This window comes from Triticum aestivum, chromosome 5A (assembly GCF_018294505.1).
Source record: "Triticum aestivum cultivar Chinese Spring chromosome 5A, IWGSC CS RefSeq v2.1, whole genome shotgun sequence".
Taxonomy (NCBI): Eukaryota; Viridiplantae; Streptophyta; class Magnoliopsida; order Poales; family Poaceae; genus Triticum; species Triticum aestivum.
The window spans coordinates 33,649,549-33,659,195 of record NC_057806.1 but is presented as its reverse complement, the minus strand read 5'-3'; the positions used below and the strand labels follow the sequence as shown (position 1 = coordinate 33,659,195).

The 9,647-nt window shown below is 45.0% G+C and overlaps 1 long non-coding RNA gene across 1 annotated transcript; it reads right to left on the bottom strand.

Annotated features, from left to right (window-relative positions):
* Window positions 1-3,353: 3,353 nt before the first annotated feature.
* On the bottom strand, window positions 3,354-5,642 carry LOC123106440 (uncharacterized). The gene is made up of 3 exons (XR_006451339.1): window positions 5,087-5,642; window positions 4,912-4,992; window positions 3,354-3,623 (listed from the first exon to the last, which is right to left on the bottom strand). It is a non-coding gene; the product is annotated as an uncharacterized lncRNA (long non-coding RNA).
* Window positions 5,643-9,647: the final 4,005 nt, after the last annotated feature.

Sequence of the window (9,647 nt, the reverse complement as noted above, 5' to 3'; positions counted from 1 at the left end):
GACAAACTACGCTCACTCCAGCTCGGACGACCATAAAACCCCGTAAAACGCCATTGTACAATATCCTCATTCATAAATAAAATATCAATGAAATTATCCGAGACATAATTCAAAACAACTTTATTTATCTTATGGTAAAACAAAACAAGGCCACCGGCCCGACCATCGCTCTCCACTACAAACATCGAATCAACATTTAAAACACGACGCATCTCATCGGCTTTACATTTATTCAAATGAGACTCTGAAAGAAAAATCACATCTGCCTTAGTACGTCCTTGGAGCTCCAAGAGCTCTCGAACTGTCGTGGGGGAGAGCATACCACGGCAGTTCCATCCTAGGATTTTCATTTGGTTCGGCGGACCTCCTCCTCGGAGGCCGCCGATGCGCCATCATCTCCAACCGACTCCCTCCTCTGCTCCATATGCGCCTCCTCCTCCTCTGTCTCCTTAGCTACATGTGTGAGTACCCCATCCCCATTCTTCATAGTTACCACTCTGCCCATACAGACTCGCTTGGAGGACACATTCACATCATCATACAGGATACGCTCATAGCTCTCCATCTCTTTCTCAAAAGAAAATTCTAGTTCACTACCTGTTGGTCTAGGGTCAGATGGGATTCTCCTCTTTTTACCTATAGTTACCTTACGGGCATTCTCTACCCTCTCAGAAACTCCCACACTTTTTCCTTTCCTCCCCTTCCTCTTTTGCTGGCCCTGCTTCTCATTTTTCCCAGCCTTAAAAGTAAACGCCACATTATCATTTGTTGTCTCCTGAGCCGCCAGCCTAGCAGCAACAGCCCCTGTAAGAGCCTCCAGCACACCGGGCATGAATAATAGTCCATCATGTTTAGCACCAGTTGTAGCTGCACCCTGTGAAAAGTTGCCTCCACCCATCGAATGGATCCCCTGACCCTCCTGGCCAGTAGGACATCCACTGTGGCCAGCAGCAGCAGCCATCGCCTTGGTATGGCTAGGTTCTACTGGCCATATCAGCTCGTGGCCCTCCTGGCCCTGCAGCTCACCCGGATGGGTGCATCCCCGCACCGCCAGCCCTTGGCCCTCCTGGCCAAGTTTAGCAAGGGCAGCCAGAGCCATTTCCCGGTACGCCTGACCGGGAGCAGCAGCAAAAAGAGCCGGCGGAGCCACATGAACCCGGCCCTCCTGGCCGAGTGGGAGACCCTCCTGGTCATGCGATGCACTGCGACGAGAGTCCTCCAGGGACTTACGGCCCTGGGCTGAAGCAGCCAGCACACCCACCTGGTCCACCTGACCAAGTGACGCATCAGCCGGAGCATGCGCCAGGACCTCCTGAACCCGGCCCTCCTGGCCGGTGGTTGTCTTGGCGGAAGTGGCGGGCCCCTTATCAGAGACCGTGAGCCCACTCACGGCAGTGGCCACCTTGACGATGTCCATGGGCTTGGGGTTGTTGTTGTTGTTGGCGATGCTTGTAGTCGGATTCTTGTCGCTGCGTGAGTAGTTCCCGAAGAGGAGACCCCTCCTGCTAGCACCTTGGCTCTTCCCGTAGGGCTCAACACTCAGATTTCTAGGGAAGCAAACTACTCTCTTCTCACTTGGGATTTTACAAAATCTCTCAGAAGTATGACCCACAATCCCACAACACTCACAATACAAAGGAAGCTTCGCATATTTTACATTGAATTTAAGTATCTTAGAACTACCTAAGGGGGTAAACTCTACAGAAGTTTTCAGAGGTTCATGCAGTAGGAGCTTCACACGCACACGCAAATATTTTTCAACGATCACATGGTTACGGTGCGATACCTCCAGCACCTCTCCCAATTGATCCTCTAGAGACCACCCTATACTTTCTGTCATAAGCACGAACGGAAGATCTCGTACCTGGACCCATATGGTCATGACGCCAAGGTCTACCTCCGCCGGGTCAACCTTGCCGTTGAACTCGGCGAAGATCAGCCCATCCCGCTTGAAGTGCCATGGCTGCGCCTGAAGCACAAACCGACGGTCACTTTCAGCGGTGAAGTTGAGGATGAACCTCCCATCGTCGCTGGCCACCTCTTGGAGGGTGGTCACCCCTTGGTTCTTCCAAGCCGTGTTTCGGAGATCATCGAGGATGGCCCTTGGGTTGACCTAGAAAGTAGAGAGGAGGCGTCCAACCACGAGGAAACCACCAATGGCCTTGCGGGCTGCCTCCATGTCAACGACCAGAGGACGACTCCCCGACATCTTCACCCCCAACTGATTATGCATTGCTATATGGAGAGAGGAACCAGAGGCATCCACAGCATTTGTCACCCCCCTCGAACCCTCTCCATTAGCTGGTTTCTTCCCCAAAACATCAGTCACCTTCCCTCCCTGACTCGCCATGACACACTCCCCTCGGTTGTGGCAAAATTTAGAAAGAAAGGAAAAGATAACCACTAGGGATCAGACTACTGATCCCTAGCTATCCATCAGACCAGCCCACTGCCGTACGATTGGAGTTGATTTAAGCGTCCGATCTAATTGACTTGGTGGACGTGGGCCTTTGGTAGTTAAGAGGGCTTTGGTAGTTTCCATCCATCGGCGCTAGCTCTTTAACTGCTAAAAGAAAACTGCTCCATGAAGCACGCACGGCATGTACTTTCCATGCACCAGCTTCCATATCTAAACAATTTCCATGATGCTTGCCATTGATTTCCCTCAATAAACCATTGATATTTCTTTGATTTACTACAGCCGTGCTTCATATGTTTCCAATAAACCATGCTTCATATGTTTCCCACAAACCATGCTTCATATGTTTATTTCCATCATACGGAAGTCATGCTTCCAACACTACAGCCGTGCTTCATAATCAGTAGCAAATCACAGCACTATCAGGTGGCGTGCTTCCTTCATTTTTTATATAAAATGCTTCCATGCATTATGGTTCCAATTCTTTGATTTACTAGCAATTCAGTTGCTTTGTACAAAAATTAATAAATCTGCATAACTTATTATTGTATTGTTTCGGCTCCAACAAAATCAACGGATCATATATCCATGATTTTTTTAGTACTTCCATCATTTAAGTTAGACATGGTTCCAATTTTGTGTTTCAGAGAGGCTATATATCACAAGTTCACAACTGATTCAAATTCTCGTCCAGTAACAATATTTAAATGTTCATCACATATGCTTCCATGATTTGAATTATTGTTTCAACCATTGCCATTGTATGCTTCTTTTTCAATTTTCGTATATACTATTCGAAGTTGCTTGCTTCCAACAGAATTTTACAAAGCTTCATAGAATATCATCCAGTGCTTCGTCAACATAGAAAAAGAACAAAACATGCACCCTTTAGTTTCATTGCCTGCTTCAGTAGTAGCACCGACGCATATTCACATATTCATGTTAGCTGATTCCTGATTGTATCAATATTGTCCAATATTGTTTTAGTACTCGAGTAGCATTGTGGCATAGCTGCTGATGGGAGAGGGGGATGCTGTTGTTGTCGGTCGACGTCCTCGCCATTGCCGGCGCCACCCCTATCAGCCATCTCGTTGTCGGCGTCTCCGTCTACACACTAACCCTCGATAGCTGCAGAGAAGCCCTTGGTGAAGCGAAGGTCACCACTGCACTGTTGCTCATGACATTGTGCAACAAATATTGCTTCCTACATAGAGAGAGTATGCATCAAACATTGCTTCCAAAGATGTCAGAATTTGCACCAGAAGGAAATAAGAAGCACATTGTAGTGATGGCCAGAATATCTTAGCATTACTATTGAAGCATTACAGGAGTACGCACTAGCAATGTACTCCCTCCATCCCATAATATAAGAGCGCTTTTGATACTACACTAGTGTCAAAAACGATCTTATATTACGTGACAGAGTGAGTACCAAAGAAGCATTATAGGAGCAAAGTTAGGAAGCACATGCTCACGTGATGGAAGCATTATTTACAGGCAATAGAAACATTTTCTCATGCTGATGAACTATTTTCCCTTGCACGGAAACAATCACGACAAATAGAATATGACAGACAACAGGGAAGGGGAGATGACACAAGCGAGGCAGTGAGATAGCGAGTCCACGTGATCATCGATGGAGTGTGCTGAAATGCGCTCTCGGTCGAGCAGGGACAGGACCGCAGCGATGGCCACGACACAATAGCGGTCGGCAGTGGCGGAGCCAGGAAAAATTAGGAGCCGGGGCGGACTTCCATTTTTTTTTGTGGGTAGGACTTCCAGTTAACTAAAAAGGCAGAGAGTTGCAATCGAATAATATGAATTACAAAGGAGCTCCTGGCTGCTCGACACTGCTCCACAAATATTAAATTTAAAGAATACAAAAGAATATATGGAATTTAAGGATATCAAACCTGCATGCCAATCTATTCACGCGTAAAGGTTCGTGAGAGAAAAATCAGGAAACGTATCCGTGGTGAAGGAAATGCAGTCCAAATTAAAATCCATCCAAGCAGTTTTTTTTCTATACATAGGACTTTTTTGTCTTTTTTGGCATGGATACATTTCCTGGTATTTTTCACGGAATTGCACACGAAAATAGATTGTACAACCAAGTTTGATATTCAAAAATATCATTATTTTTTCCAAATTTCTCGGTATTTTTTTATGCTTAATGTTCATATAGGGGGTGAACCACCCCGGTGCTACAAATCATCTTCCTCGAATATTTGGTACATATTATGTAACTATAAGCATTAAACTAGAGAACCATAGATTTCAATCGGAATAAGCTCACTATTGTTGGCAACATAAATTAAGGTTGGTTCCGCCTATACAACACTTGAATTCTCAATACTTGATTTACGAATAAAAACTTTCTCATTTGAAATCATAATTAATATGGATCGGAGGATTAAGATTAAAATTCAATGATTTGGAATAACAGAACGAACTAACAATGATTAGGTTAGAGGAATCGAGAAAAAAAAAACCTAGCAAAGCGGAGAGATGGATTTTTCTTCAATGAGCCTGCTTGGAACGATCAATGATGGAATTCCCAATCGCCTACATTACTGGAATTTACGAACATAAAAAAAACAAATCCGAGGAGTGGAATCTGATGCTACAAATTGCACGCATCAATCCTGGCTAAGAAGGATCAGTCACCTGGAAAATCGAAGCATCAATCTCTGAGCAGGAATGGTTGGTAGGAGGCACCGTTGGCTGCCGGCTTGCCGCCTTTGCTGGGAGGCGCTGCGCCAGTTCCCGACGATTGCCTCTGCAAAACTGCTACTGCGGGGCGGCTCGAGCCGTCGCAATAGATCGAGGTGGAGGCGACGACCATGAATCGTGGAGACGTGGTTTGCCTAGCGACTTGTTGCGCTGCCAGCTACTGAGGCCTTGAGACGTGCAGCCTTTTGGGCCTAGGATTAGGAAGTTTACTAGATGGGCTTAGAAGTAGACCCAGCTAATTAGCCACCAAGCAAGGCCTACGGACTATTTGCCCGGGCAGATCACGGTAACCCAGCTTCGATTAGACGTCAGCTTGCCGGTGAGCCCGGGCAGCTGCCCCGGGTCGCCGGGTACTGACTCCGCCACTGGCGGTCGGCGACGAGGGAGGCAAAGTGTGTGTTGTAGCCGCGGTAGCATCAACGGACGAGGATGGCGGAGCATGAGTATTACTTTTATGTCCAACACTCCAACTTAAGTTCCATTTCAAAAGAAAAAGGGCAGACCAAGCAAGCAACAGAGAAAGATGAAAGGGCAGACCTCGGCGAAGTTCACTGTGCGACGGTGTGCGGGTAGGCTGGCGTGAGTTCCATCTTCTCCTGGTGGAACATGATACCATGGGCGTAGGTGGTGAGGTTTCCACCGGAGCAGGATGGGTCGGAGGCGAGGCCGCTCACGAACCGGGCGACGTCGTCGGCGGATGAGACGCCAAGCAGGGCGGAGCTCTTCCAAGGTTTTGCCGCGTGCTCCGACGACCACCAGGCCGACCGTCGAGTAGATGGACAACGGCGAGGAGAGCAGGAGGCAGCTGCGTGCGAGGCGAGATGGAGGAGATTGGGTCGGTGGTGGCTGCGACTGGAATCAGGAGAGATTAGAGGAGATATTAGGGAGACGTTTACGCGCGTGGGCTGCGGCCAGTTTGTTCCTGCCGATGTTTTTTTTTCAAAAGAAGCACAACTGTGAGACGTCAGATTTGAACTGAATCGATGGTGTTGGACTGGTCTAGCGCTGTACTTTTTATGATACTATAGATAGATAGTGTTTCCCAAAAGATGGGCACTTGCGTATATTATGTGGTCCAGACTTTCTGCCCATAATACACAAAAGAGTTAATGTTAGGGCATGTACAATGGTTGATAAGATACTTTAATCTTAAGTTTTGCATGTAATTTAGAGATGATAAAAAAGAGAGTCTACAATGGGTCATCTCTTAGCCTTATCTTCAATAACTAGCAATTTCTAAAAACGTGGTGAGACACATTGTCCTAAGAGATCATCTCTTGTCTTCTCTTAAATAAGAGAAGACAAGTCTTTTCTTATGAGTTTTCTCTCCTCCATCTCATCATTTATCCTACGTGACACTTCTAAGATAGCATCATTATACATGCCTTTAATCATGAGAGAGTTGCTAGATTAGATGGGTCCATACAAGTGCATGCACGCACAAAGCCAGAAAGGAATTGTTTGTTTACTAACCGATTTCCGTGCATGCGTTTGGAGAAATAACAGGACGTGAAGAACATGGAGAATTAAAAAGAAAGAGACTACAACATGCGCCAGATTTGTTAGCTGTGTTTCATGGGATATACAAACTACCGATCTGCATGTCCTAGAAAATAGGAAGGGAAGGAGTCTGCGTGTACATGCAGATATCAATCGGCCAGCTGTGTACGTTTGGAAAAAGAAAACAAAAATAGAAGATCATAACAATTACAGCAAAGAAATCGGCTGCGCCACAAGTCACGCAAGGGTAGGTAAATCATGCACGTAATACGGCATGCGTGCCTTGTTTAGGCCGAACTCATTAGAGTCGGTTTGTATCTAGCTATATATAGTTTTGGCCGTCCAGACTTTACTAGTAAACGTGCATGTGCAACGCACGTATCATAATATAACTCTTATAAAAATATTTATTTTGAATATAGTTTCTTTTTTAGCAAGTAACTTTTACCGAAGCATTTAAATGCGTCATATACCAAACAATATGATCACACATGTAACATACAATTTGTGGGCTCTGTGTTGTTTGCATCATTTTTCAAGTCTCAATTTCTTAAATTATCATAATTCAAGTCCACTAAAATGACAACTAGCTTTGTTCTACAATCTGTTGTATGAGCTAATAAAGTAGTAACCAGAGTTAGTTTTGAAAATAGTGGTACAACATAGGACAAGTATAATGATACGCGGCGAAAAATACCTGTGTAGGAGTGTCAGAAAAAATATCTCATGTGAAGTACTTCATAAAATTTAACATCCATAGACCACAAGATAACTTGTATGATTACAGAACTTTTATAAAAAGAGTAACAACTTTTATAGAGATTCATATAATAAATTTTAAAATCATCAAACAAAAATGACCGTAACCAGCCCTGATGATTTTTAGAAGATAAAAAAGATGGTAGGCATGCAGGCGAATCGGATAAAAAGAATGGGTCTTTTTAGAAGATTTTTTTTGTATTTGGAGAAGCCGCACAGTCATAATCTCTCTCTGGTCACTGCCTAATTTTATTGAAAAAAACATTACCTATCCTCCCAACTGCTCCCTCAGTCCCTCACATTTCTCGCCCCGTTCCCCATTCTCCCATGGTGGCCACACCCTCACTCCACAGTCGGCGCCGGCGCTCCCTGGTCTGGCCGCTACTCACCTTCGTCATCACCGTCGGTGCTTCCTGGTCAGGCCGCGGTTCCCCTTCGCAGCCGCTGCTCTTCCTCCCCTTCATGTCGAATTGCTCGTGGAAGTGGCCGAGGAGGCCCTCGAGCTCAGCATGCTCGCGCCAGCGATAGGCGCCGCCGGAGGTGGACGCGGAGGTGTGGCACTCGCTCGCTCCTGCTCTACCCTGCACCTTCTCCGAATCCGTTCGCCGAAGTGCTCGAGAAGGCGTTCGAGGTCGGCATGCTAGCCGACGACGCCGGGCCCCTCCCTCCTTCGGATGCCCTCGCCGTCGCCGCCATGAGCCTCTCCACCCTCTCCCGTGAGGTCGTTCGGGTCCAGGTAAGTCCCTCTCTCCAACTCCGCCACCTGCTCCGAAATCACCATGAATGTTCCCAAGACCGTGTATAATTGTTCTGTTATAGGGCTTTTTTAGAAAAGCTGATTTAACTGAGTATTATTCTGCTCTAGATTGCTACACCTGCTGGTTGTGAGTGGATCCAAGAGTTAACTTGATACAGTATCCTTTCAAAAGATGATAGATTATCTTCATGAAAGAAAGGAAGTTGGAAAATTATTATTGAAGAGGAATTCAGTGTCATGGGTTTCTCAAGAGCTAAAATGGAACAAGAAGTGCAAAACTGGCAATTCTTTTTGTAATACTATTAAGCTCGTCATGGTGGTTACCATGAATGAGTGTCTGGTTTAATCTTTAGAAAGTGAGTTTTCTGTTACAATGTTCCCTTTCAAGACTGTTATATGATAAATCATCCGCTTAGTTGGTGGCTATGTTGATGATAAGGCCCTTAATGGTTCAGATTTCCCGAGGGAGGAGAAGGAGGTGCCGACAGAGGATGGGAGCAACAAGTATAATTCAAAGAGTATGTTTCGAATCTGAGTTGCATTGCACAGTATTTTTATTGCTCTAAGAAATCCATGGAGTTGTATATGGAACATTCCTTCATGTGAAAGGCATATTTGTTTACTAAATCAAACTACGTAGTTCCAACAAACAGACATTCAAATGCACCATTTTACACTCTGAAAGTAGGAAGTTCAACTTCTTTAGTGTTTAGAATGGATCAGGTGTACTTCAGATGTTTTCAGTTTTAAATAATTATGCACATTCTCACTCATCATGTGTGCAAAAAGTGGGTTTATACAGATTTATACAATTCATTATAACATCCTGGAGCTGAAACTAATTCGATTAATTTGGTCGTTCTCTGATGTGTGCTCACATTAATACCATTGGCAGCTTTGTAATTCGCTAAGCTAAATTCAATATTTCTGGTGTTCTGCGACAACTCAAGTCACCTTCATAATTTCTGGAAGCCAACTTTTTTTACACCAGGCCAAGGAGATGGAGTGCATGATTCAGTCAGTTACAAAATTGCAGTAGCCAAAACACTAACCATTTTCTAGATAGAAAATCATTAATTACCGTTCCCTCTCCATTTGCCTCTTCAGCTCCTTAGGGTCTACATCTATGATACAATCTAGTTAGTTTAGCATCTCACCAGTTATCTGAATAATACAGCCGCATCCAGTACAATGGCATTTTTACCTTGGTACATGGCATCTCATCACAGTTATTTGAATAATAAATAAGCATGCAGTAAAAGGGCACTTTTACCTTGGGCATGGCCAGGGGTGTGTATGGTACATTTTGCTCATCATTAAGCAGTGCTGTTGAAGCATGTTTCTTCTCACGGGCTTCACGGCGTCTTTTAAGAATATCATCTTCCTCGCGTGCATAATACTCTTTTTTCCTCTGCCTCTTCAATTCTTCAGGGTCTTTATAAATACATACCGCAAGTTAGCACATAAGCAACAGCAAAA